Source organism: Petromyzon marinus, chromosome 32 (genome assembly GCF_048934315.1).
Source record: "Petromyzon marinus isolate PM22_M1 ecotype Great Lakes invasive population chromosome 32, UKy_Petmar_22M1.pri1.0, whole genome shotgun sequence".
Lineage (NCBI taxonomy): Eukaryota > Metazoa > Chordata > Hyperoartia > Petromyzontiformes > Petromyzontidae > Petromyzon > Petromyzon marinus.
This window is the reverse complement of record NC_133698.1, coordinates 10112544-10131349: the sequence shown is the minus strand read 5'-3', so window position 1 is coordinate 10131349 and position 18806 is coordinate 10112544. Positions and strand designations below refer to the sequence as shown.

The 18806-nt window shown below is 53.5% G+C and overlaps 1 protein-coding gene across 1 annotated transcript in view; it reads left to right on the top strand.

The window, feature by feature from the left end:
• LOC116948159 (uncharacterized) overlaps positions 1–18806 on the top strand; it is a 191095-nt gene that overhangs the window by 43416 nt on the left and 128873 nt on the right. Inside the window, exon 2 of the mRNA XM_076071273.1 lies at positions 10917–11036. The gene's annotated coding sequence lies outside the window, so the exon portion shown is untranslated. The remainder of the gene's footprint in view (positions 1–10916; positions 11037–18806) is intronic.

The following is an 18806-nucleotide window of genomic DNA, read 5'->3' as shown; positions in this document are numbered from 1 at the left end:
CACTTACACTTAAACGACTTTTTTTAATTTAGTTTGCCAGGTAATGACCACTGGAATCCTACACAGCTATTTTTTTTTACACGGTTTCATTTAACTCGCTCTGTCTGTTGTTGTTGTCGTTGTTGTATCCTCAAATGTTGCAACTCAATTGTAACCCACTTCCCAATGTGGTATCGACAGCAAACTTGGTATACTTACGTCACACTGATGACAATCACTATATTCCATCATACAGAAATATTTTTAAACATTCTTTTTTTACGTGTGTTGAGGTGTAAACTCACACGGAGACGAGATTCTCTGTAAGGGCTATTGCCAGTTTATTAACTACTACGCTCATGTACAGGATCACAGGATCACACCAGAGGTAGGTACTTCTACACTTGTGTCCTTCCCGTGGACCGTCCCGGTGCCCGCTTAACTCCTCGGCCCGTCCTGACCCTAGTGCCCCACTAGTCCCACGCTTTCCCCGGACGAGGGCCGCGGTGCCGAGCGGCGTCTCGTCCGTTCCGGCGGCTCCTCACAACGGCCCCGCCCCTCACCCCGAGGTCCCCCCCCCCCCACCTAAGTACCTTGCCCCTCGGGATACATGACGTCAAGCTATGACATCATCCCACCCTTGCCTGCCAATTCCTCACTTCCACCCACTACTCTTCTACATATGTTAGGTTTTGGCTTGGGTCTAATTGTCCACGGTCAACTGACGTTGGCTGTAATTGGCCCACGATCCCTGACGTTGTGGCAAGCTTCGGGGCCACTTCCTGGAATCGTGGAGTTCTTCCATTACTACGGCACATTTCATAAAAGCGTGTTTTAAAAAAAAAGTTGTTTTAAATATTACTTATTTCAAAAGCGACCTGGCCACACATGATAGCTCAACGAAGTGGCTCATCGTGTGGAAATGTGTAGCAGCCAAAGACTCTCAACGTACGTTTCTTCTAAATGTGGACGGAAAAACCAAGAGGACCCGGAGACAAATCCACGCGACCACGTGGAGAGAGAGACACGCACACTCCAAATATACAGCAGCAGCAGGCGTCAGGGTCGGGATCGAACCCCAAGACCTCCTGTATACCAGGCGAGGTAGTCACCATCTCCTAGCCACCGTGATGATGATGAGAGAGAGACACCGCAAACTCCAAATATACAGCAGCAGCAGGCGTCAGGGTCGGGATCGAACCCACGACCTCCTGCATACCAGGCGATGTAGTTAACATCTCCTAGCCACCATGATGATGATGAGAGAGAGACACCGCAAACTCCAAATATACAGCAGCAGCAGGCGTCAAGGTCGGGATCGAACCCACGACCTCCTGCATACCAGGCGAGGTAGTTAACATCTCCTAGCCACCGTGATACGTTCGACGTTCCACGTCGCTCCCGTGCCTCGCGACTTCTTGTCAGGCCGCTAGTACTTTAAAGCGCGCAGACCCCGCAAAGCCGCGATCATTTTCACCCGCGGATAGTCACGTATTCGCTGTATTCCGGAATCGGGAATCTTGATTTCGGCTGGAGGAATCCGATGAGCTATGAGGCTCTTTTTCACAGACGTCCAGCCCTCCGCGACGCTCATCCGGTACTTTCCGGGGATCCCAGACGGGCGGGGGTGGGGGGGGGAGACATTTAACGTCCGCTGGGAAGCAAACAGAGCGTGGCAATTCACGGTTTAATTACATCCGCGGTATTAACCGGGAGTGGCCGGTGGGCACGAACCGCGAAACCTCTGTGACGACGACGATGACGAGGAGGGGGAGGATGAGGGGGGAGGGGCAAGAGGAGGGTGGAGGAGGAGGAGGGGGGGAGCGAACGCGCTCCTTGGCCGGCCACGTCGCCAACGCGTGACGTCGTTACGCATCCGCAGTGTTGTTAGAGAACTGCCCCGCGGAACGAGACGTTGCAGAACTACTTCTGAGATCCCTGGTCGAGCGGCCTCTCATTCCAACCCGCTAGCAGGTTGCCGTGCTGCCCCGCGTAGCCCCCCCGCCCCGTCAGCGGATGGGCGAAGCCAACGCTTTGGTTGTTAGGATTTTGTGAGCGATTGCAATTGTGTGAAAGGAAGAAGCAGCAGGAGATCTCTGCACGCGTGTGCGCGCGAGTGTACGATGGACAATGGCAGGAACATTAAAAGTGTGTTGTTGTTGTTGTTGTTCGGGAAAAAAGTGGAAGGAACCGGAACGAGAGGAAGACCTAACGGAGTGTGGCTCGCCGATGACATCGTGAGAGATCGGTGCCAGAGAGACGTTGCACAACTTGAGCACATTGGGGCACGAGACAGGAGAGGGAAGGTAGGGAAATAAAATGACGAAATGTGGAGTAGACACCGGATCGTGATGATGATGACGAAGAGGAAGAAGAAGAGGAAGAAGAGGAGGAAGAGGAAGAATAAGAGGAAGAAGACGACGGAGAAGTGAATTTGCACTTGGAATATGGGTTTTTACTTTTGTGAAGTCATCGCATTCCCACAAAATTTTCGGGCGGTTAATGGACAACTCGTAACGTTCGGGCAGACCGGCTGGACTCCGCCATGCCCCTATTGATTCTATTTTTCCACCTTGTTTGCTGAGCATACGCCTCGTGTCGCTCGACTGGAATGCCCCGACGTGAACTCTTCACACCGTGGTCACTCCGCTGCTGGATGGGCACGACGGGCCTCCCAAAAAGGCCGTGGACAGGCTCACCCTCGCGTTCCCGCGATATCGCGACGGTTCTAATAATCGGCCCCCGGCGCCTGCTGCCGCGCACGAGACGATCTCATCGCTCCGTCTCCTCTGTGGACGTCCCCCCCCCCCCCAGCCCCCCTCTCTCCGATTGCATTCCGTCCCTTGGCCGTCGTTCCGTGACCACGCTCTCCGCCAGCGGCCAGCACCCCTTCTTAGCCGTGACCGCGTCCTGCCAGTGTCCCGCTCACTCTTCTTAAGGGGGTTGCCGCGGTGGCTCGGAGATGTTAACTACCTCGCCTTGTTTACAGGAGGTCGTGGGTTCCATCCCAACCCTGATGCCTGTTGTATTTTTGGAGTTTGCGCGTCTCTCTCTCTCTCCGTGGTGATGTGGATGTTTTTCCGGGTCCTCCGGTTTTTTTTCCCTCCGCATTTATAATGAGCAGAGTATTTGGCCGCTGTGAATTTCCGCGTGACGATAAGCCACTTCGTTGAGCTATAACTTTTGGCCGGGTCGCTTCTGCAAAAGGCCTATAGAGCTGAGTGGGGCCTTACCTGGTGAAATAATTTCAACAACACAATTTGTTGTTATAGTTGCGTTGTCATTGCGCCGTGTGGCTTTTCACCATCGAGCTCAAAATTCCAAAAACAACCCCACCATGCTTCACTATTCTGGCAAATCGCCCGATGATGCTGGATGATGTAATCACCAGCCAAACATCGTGCTACTCAAATTGTAAATGTTGTCGATTTACTCTCCAACACACCGGTGGGCTGAAGTAGTAACTAATTGGCGTTTTGTTTACGTGACAAATCCCTTACTAATTGGCTGCGTCGGGTGGTGGAGGGTTACAAGACACAACATTTATACTCTACGTGATCTAACCCAAAAAACCTTTAGTATGGACCCCACCATGCTCTCGCCATTCTACGTCACGGGCCGCCAACATTCGCATTAGCACGGCTGGGCTACGTACGGCGCGAAAGAAGTCCTAGGTACGTGCACACAAATCCCGTGTCCCCCGGAGAGGCGTGCGGGACCAACGTCCCGCTGTCGAGGATGCACATCGCGACTCTCGAAATGCTGCGCTCGGCTCGGAAAGAAATGGCTCTTCCCATGCGACTCGGATCCACCTGCAAATAGCCCTTCCAGCTACCCAAATGTGGTAGCAATACGACAAATCGGTGCAATGCCACGGACAAACCCCCGTCACTTGCGGCCCTTTGCCAGCACGCCCGAGCGGTGAATGGCAGCCGTCGTCAGCGCACGCGTCAGCACATCCCGCAGGCTCGACCATCGCGTGACGCTTTGTCGGTGCAGCCGTAGCGGCGAATATATCATTCCGAAGTCCCTCCTTCCCTCCTCGAGCCGTGCGGGTTTATTTGACCGTACTTCACCACTTGTGGATGGTCAGATGGCGGCGTGGGGGGCACGGGGGGGGGGGCACGGGGGGGGGGGTGTGATGGAGGTGGGGGGGGGAGGTTAGGAGTAGATGGGCTAGGAATCCAACTCAGGACCTCCGCGTCTATCGCAGCGGACAAAGCGGTCCCGAAAATAAAAGCCCCCCCACCCCCCCACCCCCCTTTATGTTTAAGCTCGCAGTGGCGTATTTTAATTCGAGCGGTACACAATTGCGCGAACTCTCTCATCCGCGCCGGAATGTTGCGCACAGCATCAACATTTGTCGGATGGCGACGTTTTTTTTATTCCCCTCCTCCCACCCCCCTCCCTCCCTCCCCTCCTCCCTCCCTCCCCTCCTCCCTCCCCTCCTCCCTCCAAACACCGTACCGCTGGCCCTTTCGACACGCCACCCAAACCTGGCGACCCTCGGCATTCCCATCTCGCTTGGCCGCTTCCCGTGATGGGTAACGGTGGTGCGTGGGCGACTCCGCCGCCGCTGCTCCGGTACGGCATGCCGTTCCCGGTGACGGCGGTGCGTAGGGATGCTACCGGTGGCTTGGAGATGTTAGCTACGTCGCCTGGTGTACGGGAGGTTGTGGGTTCGATCGCGACCGTGACGACGCCTGCTGCTGTATAGTTGGAGTTTGCGTGTCTCTCTCTCTCTGTCCCCCGTGGTCGCGTGGATTTTTTTTATCCGGTTGTTTCCATCCACATTTAGAATCGACGTCCGTCCGGAGCGTTTGGCCGCAATGAATGTCCACGTGATGATGATGATGAGCAACTTCGTTGAGCTATCATCTGTGGTGGCCCGGAGGTCGCTTCTGAAAAAAAAGGGGGCGACGCAGCTCAGCGCGGCCTTCCCCGGTCAAACGAGAAGAACTTTTTTTCTGTTGAGCTTACTTTAGCATTGCTCTGCGGCTAGCGTGGCTGACGTTTCACAGCAAACGGAACTTCTTCGGAGCGGAGAGAGAGAAGGGTTTGGGGTTGGGTGGCGGGAATATTGACGTGGGGTTAGAGGTCACCTCCCCCCTTACACTCGGTGAGATCTTGGACACAGAGATGTGGGTGGTTGGTGGTGGTTGGTAGTGATGGTGGTGATAATGTTGGGGGGGTGGGGGGTATAGATTTCTGTGCGTGAGTGTCTGTGTCTGCGTGTGTGTCTGCGTGTGTCTGTGTGTGTGTCTGCGTGTGGGGAGCGATAGTGTAGCGGTTAGCGCGCTGCGCTATGAACCTGGTGACCCGAGTTCGATTCCCGCTCACGGCCAACACCAGTGACGATTATCTGAACCGGTCCCGGGCCTCCCCTAGGTCGACTCAGCCTCAAATGAGTACCTGGTGCGGTGTGTAAACATTGCCACTAGGGAGACAAAGGCGGCCGGGCGTGGTGCTGGTCACCCACCCCCTCGTGTACCGTGCTGGCCTTCGTAGGTGCTCGCTAACAGCACTTGCCCCTACAGTCTGTTACAGGCTACACGGGGGATCTTTGTATTTTTATGTGTGTGTGTCTACTTATGTAACCAGCTGTGTGTGTGCGCGTGTCCCAACTGCGTGTGTGACTGCATCTGTGTGTACGCGACTGTGAATGCATCTGTGTGTGAACCTATGTGAATGTGTGTGCGTGTGTGTGAGCCTTTGTAAATGTGTGCGTGTGTGTGTGGAGCGGTAGTGTAGCGGTTAGCGCGCTACGAACCCGGCGACCCGGGTTGGATTCCCGCTCACGGCCAACGCCGGTAATGATTATCTGAACCGGTTCTGGGCCTCCCCTAGCTCGGCTCAGCCTCAAATGAGTACCTGGTGCGGTGGATAAAAACATTGCCACTAGGGAGACAAAGGCGGTCGGGCGTGGTGCTGACCACCCAACCCCCTCGTGTACCGTTCTGGCCTTTATAGGTGCTCGCTAACAGCACTTGCCCATACAGTTTGTTAAGGCTATACGGGGGATTTTTGTATTTGTGTCTCTGTGTATGTATGTTTCTGCATGTACGTCTTTGTGCATGTCTCTGTGTGTGTCTCTGTGTATGTCTCTGTGTGTGTCTCTGTGTGTGTCTGTGTGTGTCTCTGTGTATGTCTCTTCATGTATGAAACCCCGCGTGTGCGTCTCTGTGTGTGTCCCTTTGCATGCGTGTGTGTGTATCCCTGTCCCTGTATATGCGTGTGTGTATCCCTGTCCCTGTACATGTGTGTGCGTGTGTGTGTGTATGTATTGGCCACACTGCCGTCCACACGCCCTTGCCAAGTCTCGCTTGTGCAAGAAAAAGCGCGCGTTATGCAGCCACTTGGCATCGCTTGGGGTCAAAGCGACCTCGCGTTTTTAACTTCGTATAGTTTACATTGTACGCCCTATTTACCGTTATAGCCATTATCAGCAGCGTCATCGGCACGGCCACCACCATCATCATCATCAGCACAATCATCGACGGTGGTATTTACGCGAAGGAGCACAGGGCATAAGTCGCACCGGATAGCCGGCAGTAATGTACACACACGTACGTACGGCAGATACACATTTGTTGGTTTGTTTTAGGAGCGGGGGTGGGGGAAGCTGAGAAGAAGAAAATAAATAACTATATAAATGTAACACACAAAAAAAAGTTGTTGGCTTCGCAGATTGCATAAGATGATTTCAGCTGCAAATGTTTATTGGGGAGGGAAGGGGGGCAGAAGAGGAGGAGGAGGAGGAGGAGGCGGGGGTGGTGGTTTAGTTTGCTCTTCGCAGCCCCTGCCGATGGGGCCGTGTGTCCCCCTTGGCCACGATTAGCGAGGTGCCTCGGTCACGTCCCCCCGTTACTGACAAATTATTATTACCGTCGAACCGGGAATGGCTTCGTGGCTTCGCAACTTTGCGGCAACAACAGCAGCAGCAGCAACAGCAACAAAAAGCTTCGTGCGAGTGAAAAGCCAGTGCTGGATTTTGTTGTTATTTTTAGTTTGTTGTTGACTGTTGTTGTTGTTGTTCCATCGCCGCCGTTGTTGATGCTGCTGCTGCTGCTTCTGCCACCGCTGTGGCGCTATGGTTAGCGAGCGCCCTTTTCGCTCCTCCCGGTGCGGCGTTTTGAAACAACACAGTGACGTGCCGACGTTGGGTCAACGTTGAGCCAACGTTGGGCTAACAATGGGCTAATGTTGAACCATAGAACGACTGTCCAACGTTGGCCAACGTTGGGTCAACGTTGGTCGAACGTTCACCAAACGTTGGCACAACGTTGGACGAACGTTGTGCTAACGTTGAACCAACGTTTATGTTTACTGGGCACGGTGAAAGTTTCTTAAGATCCCCCCCACCACCACCTTGTGTCCAACCAGCAGTATGGAATGTCCGTTGATCGGCGAGTCGACCTGTTCTGGTGGGGATGAAGCGTGGGGCCCCCCTCCGTCTGCCAGCGGTTGGGACGAGCGAGCAGGCACTTGCAGGTGCTGCACCATTGCCTCCTGACGTCTCGAAATCGAAGTCTTAAGGATTTCCAAACTTCGCCAAGCCCACGCGGTGCCATTTCGGGGAAGTATGTACATTGTATTTGGTTGCAATGCGCCGTCGACCTCGCCCAGCTCAGTTCGATTCCCGCTCACGCCCAACGCGATTATCTGTAGCGGTCCTGGTCCCTCCCGTAGGTCGACTCAGCCTCAAATGAGTACATGGTGCGCTGTGTAAACGTGGTCACTGGGGAGACAAAGGCGGTCGGGCGCGTTGCTGTCCACCCACGCCTTCGTGTGCCGTGCCGGCCCGAATGGGGGTTCTCTAACAGCACTTGACACAACAGTCTGTTAAGGCTACACGGGTGGATCTGTTTCGTTGCAGCAGAACAGCTATGTTTATTGCGTGCTGTATGTTGTCGCATGTAGTCGAAGAGCGGTGGCGCAGTGGTTAGCGAGCTGCGCTATGAACCCGGCGACCCGCGTGTTTCTTGGCCACGCGGCTAACGTCAGTGGCGAGCGTGGTAGCTGCACCCCCACCAACACGTCCCCCACCCCCTGCCCGCACTTTCCACCTTTCACCAACGAGCGCTGACCAGCGTGGTGAAGTATGGTCACGCAACTCCCGTGACCTACAGCACAGCGCGCGGGGCGGAGGGCATTCATCCAACAGTACCGTAGATTTACATAATAGTGCTTTAAAATTATTACGATCTAATGTATTCGCGAATGTTGTAACAACAAAGATTTGACGCGTCGGATCTTAGTGGTTCTTTGGAGTATTATTTGTGGTCTTGGAGCGGCTATGAAGCAAATGCGGAGTTTTATGAATCCTGGGATACGGTTTCGCCATTGGTGTCTATAATAATGGCACAATGCTGCTAATTTAAACACAAGCCCCGAGTTTTAACTCAAAACTATTTCTGCCCTTCGATCGACTCATCATCCCCGGCGTGCATAAATAAAATTGACTTGGAGGGGGGTCGGGTTATTAGCAGATGTAAAGGTTAAAAATGCACTCGCACAATGATATCAGACGTTATCATTATCGTCCGCAGTAGCCACGGTGAAAACCACTGGTGGATGAATGATGAATGCCTCCCCCCCCCCCCCCCCAAGTATTTTCCATCCCTCACAGTCCCGCGATGTAACAATCCAGCCAGCCGTGTGCTGGGATACTTGACCCTCCCTCCCTCCAGCCAGCAAGCCAGCCAGCCAAACTTTCGCCTGACACGGCACCGTGCGTGACAGCATGGCACCGCTGTGCCGCGCGTGTGAGACCATGCTCGGCGAAGTGGCTTGCCACGTTGAGATGTCGCGCAGACGAACGCTCTGTGACGCGTGACGTCGATTCTGAACGTGGAGGGGGGAAACGGCAGGACCGGGAGAAAAACATCCCCGTGACCACGGGGAGAGAGAGAGAGAGACGCGCGCACACTCCAAACATACAGCAGCAGGCGTCAGGGCGGGGACTTGTACTTCGACGTCACGGGGTCAGGTGTATAACTCCCGGTTTAGTTTGAAGGTATTGGTCGCCCCCACACTGAGTGAGATCAGCCCCCCGGCCCCCCTGCCCCCCACCTACGTTCGTACGCACGTTGAACTTCTTTCGCCGCCGTGCGTAGCTGAACCGCGCTGATCGCGAGGCGCGGGGGAAGGACAACACGACGGCGGACGGCTATGTTTGTGGCCCCACCGCGGGAGAGCGTTCGGTCGACCCACCAACCCCCCCACCCACCAACCCCCCCACCAACCCCCCACCCACCAACCCCCCCACCCACCAACCCCCCCACCCACCAACCCCCCCACCAAACCCCCCACCCACCAACCCCCCCCCCCCCACTTACCCCACCCCGCCCCCACCTGGCCATAGCTGCCACCTCCTATCCACCGCATCGCAGCAGCAGCAGCAACGGTTTGGAGAAGTCTCACAAACCTCCGTGATCCACAAACCCCCCCCCGCCCCCCACAACTTCTCCGCTGCCTCCCAAAAACGATAGATCGGAGAGGCGGGCATGGCCACCGCTCCCAGAATTATTTTTAATTTTGGGAGGAGGGGATGGGGGTAACTATTTCTTCATTTGAGCCCTCGCTGTCTGGCCAAGCCGCGTGCACAAGAACGGCCGACTCTCGCCCCCCTCCCCCGTCCGATTCTCCACTGCATCAAATCAACATTCTTTTTGTCTCTCGCTCGCTCTCGCTCTCTCTCTCTCTGCATTGTCCTGTGGAATTCTGACAGCCCCTCCCCCCCCCTTCTCCACCCGGCGCCAATGGTGAGGATTATCTCCATCGTCCGGCCAAAGGCAACACGAGGATAAAGCAAAGTTGCCGCTCTGCCGCCTCTGTTAAACACGCACGCACGCAAGCAAGCGCGATGCGCGGTGCGCTCGCTGGATCCGAATCGGACCGTCCGTCCCTGGGATAAAACACAAAAAAAAAACTCTTCTTACGCAACCCTGCAGAGTTTTAATTTTCTTTTTAGCCGAGGTTATTGCGCAGTTTCACCGGGCGCCTACCTCGTAGAAGGTTGTCGCTGTGGTCAACGCGACCGTGCCTCGCGGTTCGGAAGGCCAGGGGCTCGATACCTGCACGGAGTTTGACGTTCTTCCCTTGTTCTGCAGAGCGCGAGCGAGCGAAGGGAGTTTGTATGTTCTCCCCCAGTTCTGCGAGATCTGATCCCGCATCATCGCACACTTACCAGATCTCATCTCGCATCATCGCACACTTACCAGATCTAATCGCACACCATCTCACACTTGCAGAATCCCATCGAGCACCATCTCAGGGTTAACACACATTTCCATGCAACGTTACAGTATTTGATTTGTTCGCGAATTTTTTTTGCGCAATTAATTTATGCACTCTGCGCTATAAATAACGGTACTGCATCGTTATTTTTTTTCCTACGCTTTCCATCTAAGATTGAGAGTGTTTGTGCATTAGTACTGACTGGGTGTAACTGAGACAGGTGGGGGGGAGCTGTGGGGAGAGGTCAGGGGTCAGGATAACTCTCGCGGGCAGAGCCGCCCCTCTGAGGGGTACACGGCAAATTGAGGTGACTGCCCAGGGCCCCGCGCTTTGGGGGGTAGGGGGGGGAGTCCCCCCGTGCTTTGACGTCACGCCATCGGATGCAATGCTCCCAGTTTAGCTTGCGGGCTGCAGCTGTAAATTTCGACACGATGATAAGCCCACCCTCCGTTGAGCTATCACTTGCGTTGGCCACGTCACTTCCTACACGGCTCAGAGGGGCCTTACCTGGGTAAAATAAAATTTGAAAAAAAAAATGTGTTCAGGTTATAGCGTTGCGTTTGGTAGCCCCATGCGTACGCCCAATCTTGTACTTGCTCGCTGTTATTATAATCGAACGATCGCGATGTTGACTACACAGACGGTGACTTGGTGATGACGACTGCCCCCCCCCCCATTGCCCCCCCCCTCCGTTGCAGGACCCTCGCCTCTTCTGCGCCTTCCAACCCTGGCTCCCCGCCCGTCATGTGACCTCGCGTGTCGTCGCAGCGATTGGCCGCCACCGTCTCCCCGGGAGCAGCGAGTAGGCGCGCGGAGAGGTGGGTGGTGCCGCGTGGCCCAAGCCGCCCCCCCCGGGGCCCCGCGCTCTGGGGGACCCTCCGTGTGCCGCTTCGACGTAACACTTCCGGTTTCGCTTTGAAGGCGTCGGGGGGGGGGGTGGGGGGCATACAGCGTGTGAGTTGCCCCAGGCCGTGTACACCCCCACCGCCCCCCCCTATGGAGGGGTCGTGGCTGAGACGGTGGTGTGGCGCGGTCAGAATGTCGCTCCCCCCCCCCCCCCACCCCCACCAGGTCTGGAGGAGGGGAGTCCCTTTACCCCGAGTGAAGCTTCCAGAGAGGACCTCTTTGGGTCTTTCGGTAAAGTCACGTAGATAGAAAAATAATTTTAAAAATCACGACGTTTCGATCGCAACACAAGCAAATCGTCTTGGGGTGAAAAAATACGGCGAGTAATTTTTTCACCGACGTCACTTTAACGAAAGACCCAGAGCGGTATGAATTCCTGCAGTCAAGTCAAGTATGAATTCCTGCAGTCAAGTCAAAATTGTTCCGGAGAGTAAACGTTTAGCCCGTGCTCGAAACCGTTCCTGCTGTCGGCACATGGCGACAAAAACAATGTATTCAGTGACAGTCTCAACACCACCATCACCACCACCACCTATATATAGAGAGAGAGATACATCTTAGCTCAAGCCTGCCGTAAATCACGTGGGCACCCACACTGTGAATCTCTTCTCTCTCCCCCGCCCACTAAGAACACAGACGCTGCTGCTGCTGCTGCTCCATGCAGCAGCAGCAGCAGCATCAAGGCCCTGACGTGGCCTCTCCCTCCTCCCTCTCCTCATCTCTCCTCACCTCCTTATCCTCCCGATTCCACCTTCCACCTTCCACCCTTTCCCTTCTCATTCCCCGTTCCTTCCTTCCTCGTCCTCTGCCTTCTTCTCTCCCTCCCTCCCTCCGCCGCTCCATTTTCCTGTTTTCCCCCATCGCCTTCCATAACCTCGACTCGGCTGCCCCATCAGCCGTGGCGTGGCCACGTGTGTTCGGGCAGCCGCTGTGAGATGGGAAGAGAGAGCGTGCGCGACGTAGGGCTTTTTAAACGTTGGGCCCTTAAAAGGCAAATCCGTGGCACTTGTTCTCGGTGACTGCAAGGGGTTGGTGGAGGTTTTATTGTTTTTTTTTTGCTTTGCAAACCACCACTGGCGGCTGCCAAGAGAGCGGTGGTTGCATGGGTTTTCAAATTGGTGAGAGGTGTAGTAAACCCTCGTCTTGATTCCTCCAAACTTTTAATGCCGTAATCTTGTTATTTTATTCTGGTCAAACTCGAGAAAACGCAACGCTGGCTGCGTGCGTGGTCACGCTACGTATCTGTCACGTGTTATATTCAGTGCGTGTGCGCTTGTCTGTGCAGGTGTGTGTATGCGTATGGTAACGTGTGTGCGTGCGTGTGGATGCATGGATGTGTAATTGCTGGCTTGGGAGACACAAGTTTTTGGAGGCAGTTCCTTTATTCAACCGTGCACCCCTTTGCACGATACCCACCCCACGCTGGTACACACTCTTCTCTGTCGTTTCTACGCGACTCTACGTAAGTCGCTAGCCTATACACAACGCTGGCCGTCTGACACTGACGACGCTGAAACCGAGACAGCCAACTACCGTCTAGCAGCGCAATATATCAAGTGACGACGACAGTGACGACGACAGTGACGAAGGCGGCGAGACAACGGCGACGATGGCGACGATCTTCAACAGCAACGACGACGACGGGGATCCCACTCCAAACGACAGCCCCGAGCTCCCCTCCCGGGGCCCCTCTTATACTGGGGGGCATGGCCTGGCTCCGGCCACGCCCCCCTTCTGGAACCTACCAGCGGGTTCTCGACGTGCCCCTTCCGTAACCTTTCCCCTTCATCCCTCTCTGGTCTATCACGTGACCTGCTGTCAGTCAGGGCTGCTGCAAGCTGCAGGTCCCCTTCCCTGCCAGCAGCCAGCGCTATGCTGCTACGTGACTGAGTCTATGTCACTGCATATGTATACACGTGTGTGTGTGTGTGTTAGTAAGTGGGGAGCGGTAGTGTAGTCGTTAGCTCGCGGCGCAATGAATCCGGTGACCCGAATTCGATTCCCGCTCATGGCCACCACCAGTGACAATTATCTTAATCAGTCCGGGGCCTCCCCTAGGTCGACTCAGCCTAAAATGAGTACCTGGTGTGGTGTGTAAACATTACCACTGGGAAGACAAAGGCGGACGGTTCGTGGTGCTGGCCACCCACCCCCTCGTGTGCCGTGCCGGCCTTCATAGGTGCTCGCTAACAGCACTTGCCCCAACAGTCTGTTAAGGTAATACGGGGGATCTTTGTTTGTGTGTGTTAGAAGTGAGGAGCGGTAGTGTAGCGGGTAGCGCACTACGCAATGAATCTGCTCATGGCCACCTAGGTCGACTCGGCCTCAATTAAGTACCTGTGTGATATGTAAATGTCACCACTAGGGAGACAAAGGTGGCCAGGAGTGGCACCGTGTCGGCCTTGGGGGGTGATTGCCAACAGCACTTGCCCCAACAGTCTGTTAAGGCTATACGTGGGATCTTTGTCTTTTGTGTGGGGGTCACGCGTGTGTCCGTGTGTTACGTGCATGTTTAGCCGTGTTGGCAGCTGTAGCATATACGGAAGTTTCCCCAAAAGCAAGGATCATTTGTTTAATCTACATCTTTTGGCAGTTTTACACACACACACGCACACACACGTGGTGTTGCGCGTCAGCTATCGTGTTCACAATGTATAGTCTATAGAGACACACAGAAGCGTATATAAACACGGGTATATAATGTATCAAAGATGCCCCCTATAGCCTCAAATAGACTGTTGGGACAAGTGCTGTTCGCGAGTGTGCGTATCATAGGTGCTCGCTAACAGCACTTGCCCCAAACAGACTTTTAGGGCTGAACGGGGGATCTTTGTATCTGTGGGGAGTGGTGGCGCGGTGGTCAGTTCGCCGCGCAGTGAACCCGGCCCACCCCGTACCTCGGTTCGCACACGCTCACGGGTCAACGCCAGTGACGGCGACGATAATCTGAACCAGTCCTGGGCTTCTCCTAGGTCGACTCAGCCTCAAATGAGTACCCGGTGCGGTGTGCAGTAAACATCGCCACTGGGGAGACAAAGGCGGTTCGGCGTTGTGTTAGCTAGATACCCCCATCGTGTGCCGTGCCGGCCTTCACGGGTGCTCGCTAACAGCACTTGCCCCCAACAGTCCGTTGAGCCTATACGGGGAATCTTTGTTTTTATGTGTGGTGTGTGTGTATATATACTGTGGGGAGCGGTAGTCTAGCGGTTAGTGCGCTGCACTACGATTCCCGCTCACGACAAACACCCAGTACTGGGCCTCTCCTAGGTAGACTCAGCCTCAAATGAGTACCTGGTGCGGTGTGTAAATTTCGTCACTGGGGAGACAAAGGCGGCCGGGCGTGGTGCTGGCCACCCACTCCCTCGTCTGCTGTGCCACCCTTCACAGGTGCTCGCATAACAGCACTTGCCCCAACAGTCTGTTACAGGCTATACGGAGGATCTTTGTCTTTATATATATACCATGTGTGTTTCTGTACGTCTTTTGTACACACACCCCACTGGCAAAAATAACCACCACCTGCTCGCGGTCTCGGGACGGTAGCGCCGCGGTGGGCTGTGACCATGGGGGGAGGGGGGGTTCAGGCCGACGTCAGCCAGATGTTTACCCCCCCCTCGTGGTGTGATCACATTCACCGCGGTGGCTCACGGGAGGGTGGCGAGACAGGTTGGGTGAGATGTTAACTCCCACGCCTGGTACACAGGAGGTCGTGGGTTCGATCCCGACTCTGACGCCTGCTGCTGTATATTTGGAGTTTGCGTGTCTCTTTCTCTCCGTGGTGAGATGTTAACTACCTCGCCCGGTATGCAAGAGGTCGTGGGTTCGATCCCTAGCCTGACGCCTGCTGCTGTATATTTGGAGTTTGCCTGTCTCTCTGTCTCTCCTCGTGGTCGCGTGGATTTTACTCCGGGTCCTCCGGTCTTTCCCTCCGCATTTAGAATCAACGTCACCGAGTATTCGGCCGCTGTAAATCTCCACGTGACGATGATGACGAGCCGCGTCGCAGCTTCTGAACGAGAGCTACGTAGCTAAGTGGGCCTTACATGGTAAAATAAAAATAGTAGTTTTATAGTTTTTTTTTTTTAAATAGACGCGAGGGGCTGGTAACCCCTCCTCCCCTGGTTACATAATTGCCAAAGGATGACAGGGAAAACAACAAACATTTAAGTGCGCATGTGTCAGAAGCCAGTGCAGGGGACAAGCGTCAATGACCCCACTGCAAAAAAAACGTGGCAGTACCTTCCTGAAAAAGAAGCGAAAAATACTCAACTATTTATTTTTTACCAGTTAAGGCCCACTGAGCTATATTGCAATTTTTTTCAAACAAGTGACCTGGCCATCACAAATGATAGCGCGACGAAATGGCTTATCATCATCGCGTGGAAATTTATAGCAGCCAAATACTCTTAAACGAGTGTAAGGCTGGGGGTGACCTCCAACCCCACGTCAATATTCCCGCCACCCAACCCCCAACCCTTCTCTCTCTCCGCTCCGAAGAAGTTCCGTTTGCTGTGAAACGTCAGCCACGCTAGCCACAGGGCAATGCTAAAGTAAGCTCAACAGAAAAAGTTCTTCTCGTTTGACCGGGGAAGGCCGCGCTGAGCTGCGTCGCTCCCTTTTTTTTCAGAAGCGACCCCCTGGGCCACCACAGATGATAGCTCAACGAAGTTGCTCATCATCATCGTCATCATCACGTGGACATTCATAGCGGCCAAATGCTCCAGACGGACGTCGATTCAGGAGACAAATCCACGTGACCACGGGGAGAGAGAGAGAGAGACACGCAAACTCCAAATACACAGCAGGCGTCAGGGTCGGGATCGAACCCACCGAGCTCCTGTATACCAGGCGAGGTAGTTAACATCTGCTAGCCATTGCAGCGCACCACGAGTCTCGAGACTCAGTTAGTATTGGGACTCGGCGAGTCCGCATCGAATAATAATGCCACCATCCCTCGGAGGATCCTCAGGAAAACAAGAGTAAATCGCTGCATAACCACGTGGAACGTCCGATACGGTGCCATTCCCTCTGTCGGGAGTTGGGCTGCGGACGCCTGGACTTCGATAGAATACGGGAGGTCTGGCGGACTGCATCCCGCTCCACTCACAGTGAGGGGTAGACAGTCCTCTCCTGTGCCTGTGTGTACCGTGTGTGTACTCTGTGTGTCTGTACTGTGTGTGTACTATGTGTGTATGTCTGTGTGTGTACTGTGTGTCTGTACTGTGTGTCTGTACTGTGTGTGTACTCTGTGTGTGTGTCTGTACTGTGTGTGTGTGTGCTGTGTCTATACTCTGTGTGGGTACTCTGTGTGTGTGTCTGTACTCTGTGTGTGTACTCTGTGTGTGTACTGTGTGTCTGTACTGTGTGTGTACTGTGTGTCTGTACTGTGTGTGTACTCTGTGTGTATGTCTGTGTGTGTACTCTGTGTGTGTCTGTGTGTTTGTACTGTGTGTGTACTCTCTGTGTGTGTACTCTATGTGTGTGTCTGTACTGTGTGTGTGTGTGTGCTGTGTGTGTACTCTGTGTGTGTGTGCTGTGTGTGTACTCTGTGTGTGTGTGTACTCTGTGTGTGTACTGTGTGTGTGTACTGTGTGTGTACTGTGTCTGTACTGTGTGTAGTCTGTGTCTGTACTGTGTGTGTGTACTCTGTGTCTGTACTGTGTGTGTGTCTGTACTGTGTGTGTGTCTGTGTGTATGTCTGTGTGTGTACTCTGTGTCTGTGTGTACTGTGTGTCTGTACTGTGTGTGTGTCTGTGTGTGTACTCTGTGCCTGTACTGTGTGTGTACTCTCTCTGTACTGTGTGTGTGTTTGTACTGTGTGTCTGTACTGTGTTTGTGTGTGTACTCTGTGTCTGTACTGTTTGTGTGTCTGTGTGTCTGTACTGTGTGTGTGTCTGTGTGTGTACTCTGTATGTGTGTGTCTGTGTGTGTACTCTGTGTGTGTACGTGTGTACTCTGTGTGTGTATTCTGTGTGTGTCTGTGTGTCTGTACTGTGTGTGTACTCTGTGTGTGTACTCTGTGTCTGTACTGTGTGTGTCTGTGTGTGTACTCTGTGTGTGTACTGTGTGTGTGTGCTCTGTGTGTGTGCTCTGTGTGTGTACTGTGTGTGTGCTCTGTGTGTGTACTGTGTGTGTGCTCTGTGTGTGTACTCTGTGTCTTTACTGTGTGTGTACTCTGTGTGTGTACTGTGTGTGTGTGCTCTGTGTGTGTGCTCTGTGTGTGTACTGTGTGTGTGTGCTCTGTGTGTGTACTGTGTGTGTGCTCTGTGTGTGTACTCTGTGTCTTTACTGTGTGTGTACTCTGTGTGTGTACTGTGTGTGTGTGCTCTGTGTGTGTACGGGAGTTGTGTGTTTACACGTGCCTGTGTGTGCGTGTTTACATGTTCCGTGCCGGTGTTTATGGTACAGAGAGTGTTACGTGCATTTTTCGAAACAGTAAACGCTGCATATAAATAATGCAGCGGGTAGTTTATACAGAGGCATGGATAACTAAACGGCTTATACAGCAGCATCAGATTACTATATACCAACTCTATTAGAATCGTCACCATCATCTTACTATATACCAATTCTATCAGAATTATCAAATTACTATATACCAACTATTTCAGAGTCACTATCATCTTACTATATACAGTGAGGGAAAAAGTATTTGATCCCCTGCTGATTTTGTACGTTTGCCCACTGACAAAGAAATGATCAGTCTATAATTGTAATGGTAGGGTTATTTGAACAGTGAGAGACAGAACACCAACAAAAAAATCCAGAAAAACGCATGTCAAAAATGTTATAAATTGATTTGCATTTTAATGAGGGAAATAAGTATTTGACCCCTCTGCAAAACATGACTTAGTACTTGGTGGCAAAACCCTTGTTGGCAATCACAGAGGTCAGACGTTTCTTGTAGTTGGCCACCAGGTTTGCATACATCTCAGGAGGGATTTTGTCCCACTCCTCTTTGCAGATCTTCTCCAAGTCATTAAGGTTTCGAGGCTGACGTTTGGCAACTCGAACCTTCAGCTCCCTCCACAGATTTTCTATGGGATTAAGGTCTGGAGACTGGCTAGGCCACTCCAGGACCTTAATGTGCTTCTTCTTGAGCCACTCCTTTGTTGCCTTGGCCGTGTGTTTTGGGTCATTGTCATGCTGGAATACCCATCCACGACCCATTTTCAATGCCCTGGCTGAGGGAAGGAGGTTCTCACCCATGATTTGACGGTACATGGCCCCGTCCATCGTCCCTTTGATGCGGTGAAGTTGTCCTGTCCCCTTAGCAGAAAAACACCCCCAAAGCATAATGTTTCCACCTCCATGTTTGACGGTGGGGATGGTGTTCTTGGGGTCATAGGCAGCATTCCTCCTCCTCCAAACACGGCGAGTTGAGTTGATGCCAAAGAGCTCCATTTTGGTCTCATCTGACCACAACACTTTCACTCAGTTGTCCTCTTGAATCATTCAGATGTGCATTGGCAAACTTCAGACGGGCATGTATATGTGCTTTCTTGAGCAGGAGGACCTTGCGGGCGCAGCAGGATTTCAGTCCCTCACGGCGTAGTATGTTACCAATTGTTTTCTTGGTGACTATGGTCCCAGCTGCCTTGAGATCATTGACAAGATCCTCCCGTGTAGTTCTGGGCCGATTCCTCGCCGTTCTCATGATCATTGCAACTCCACGAGGTGAG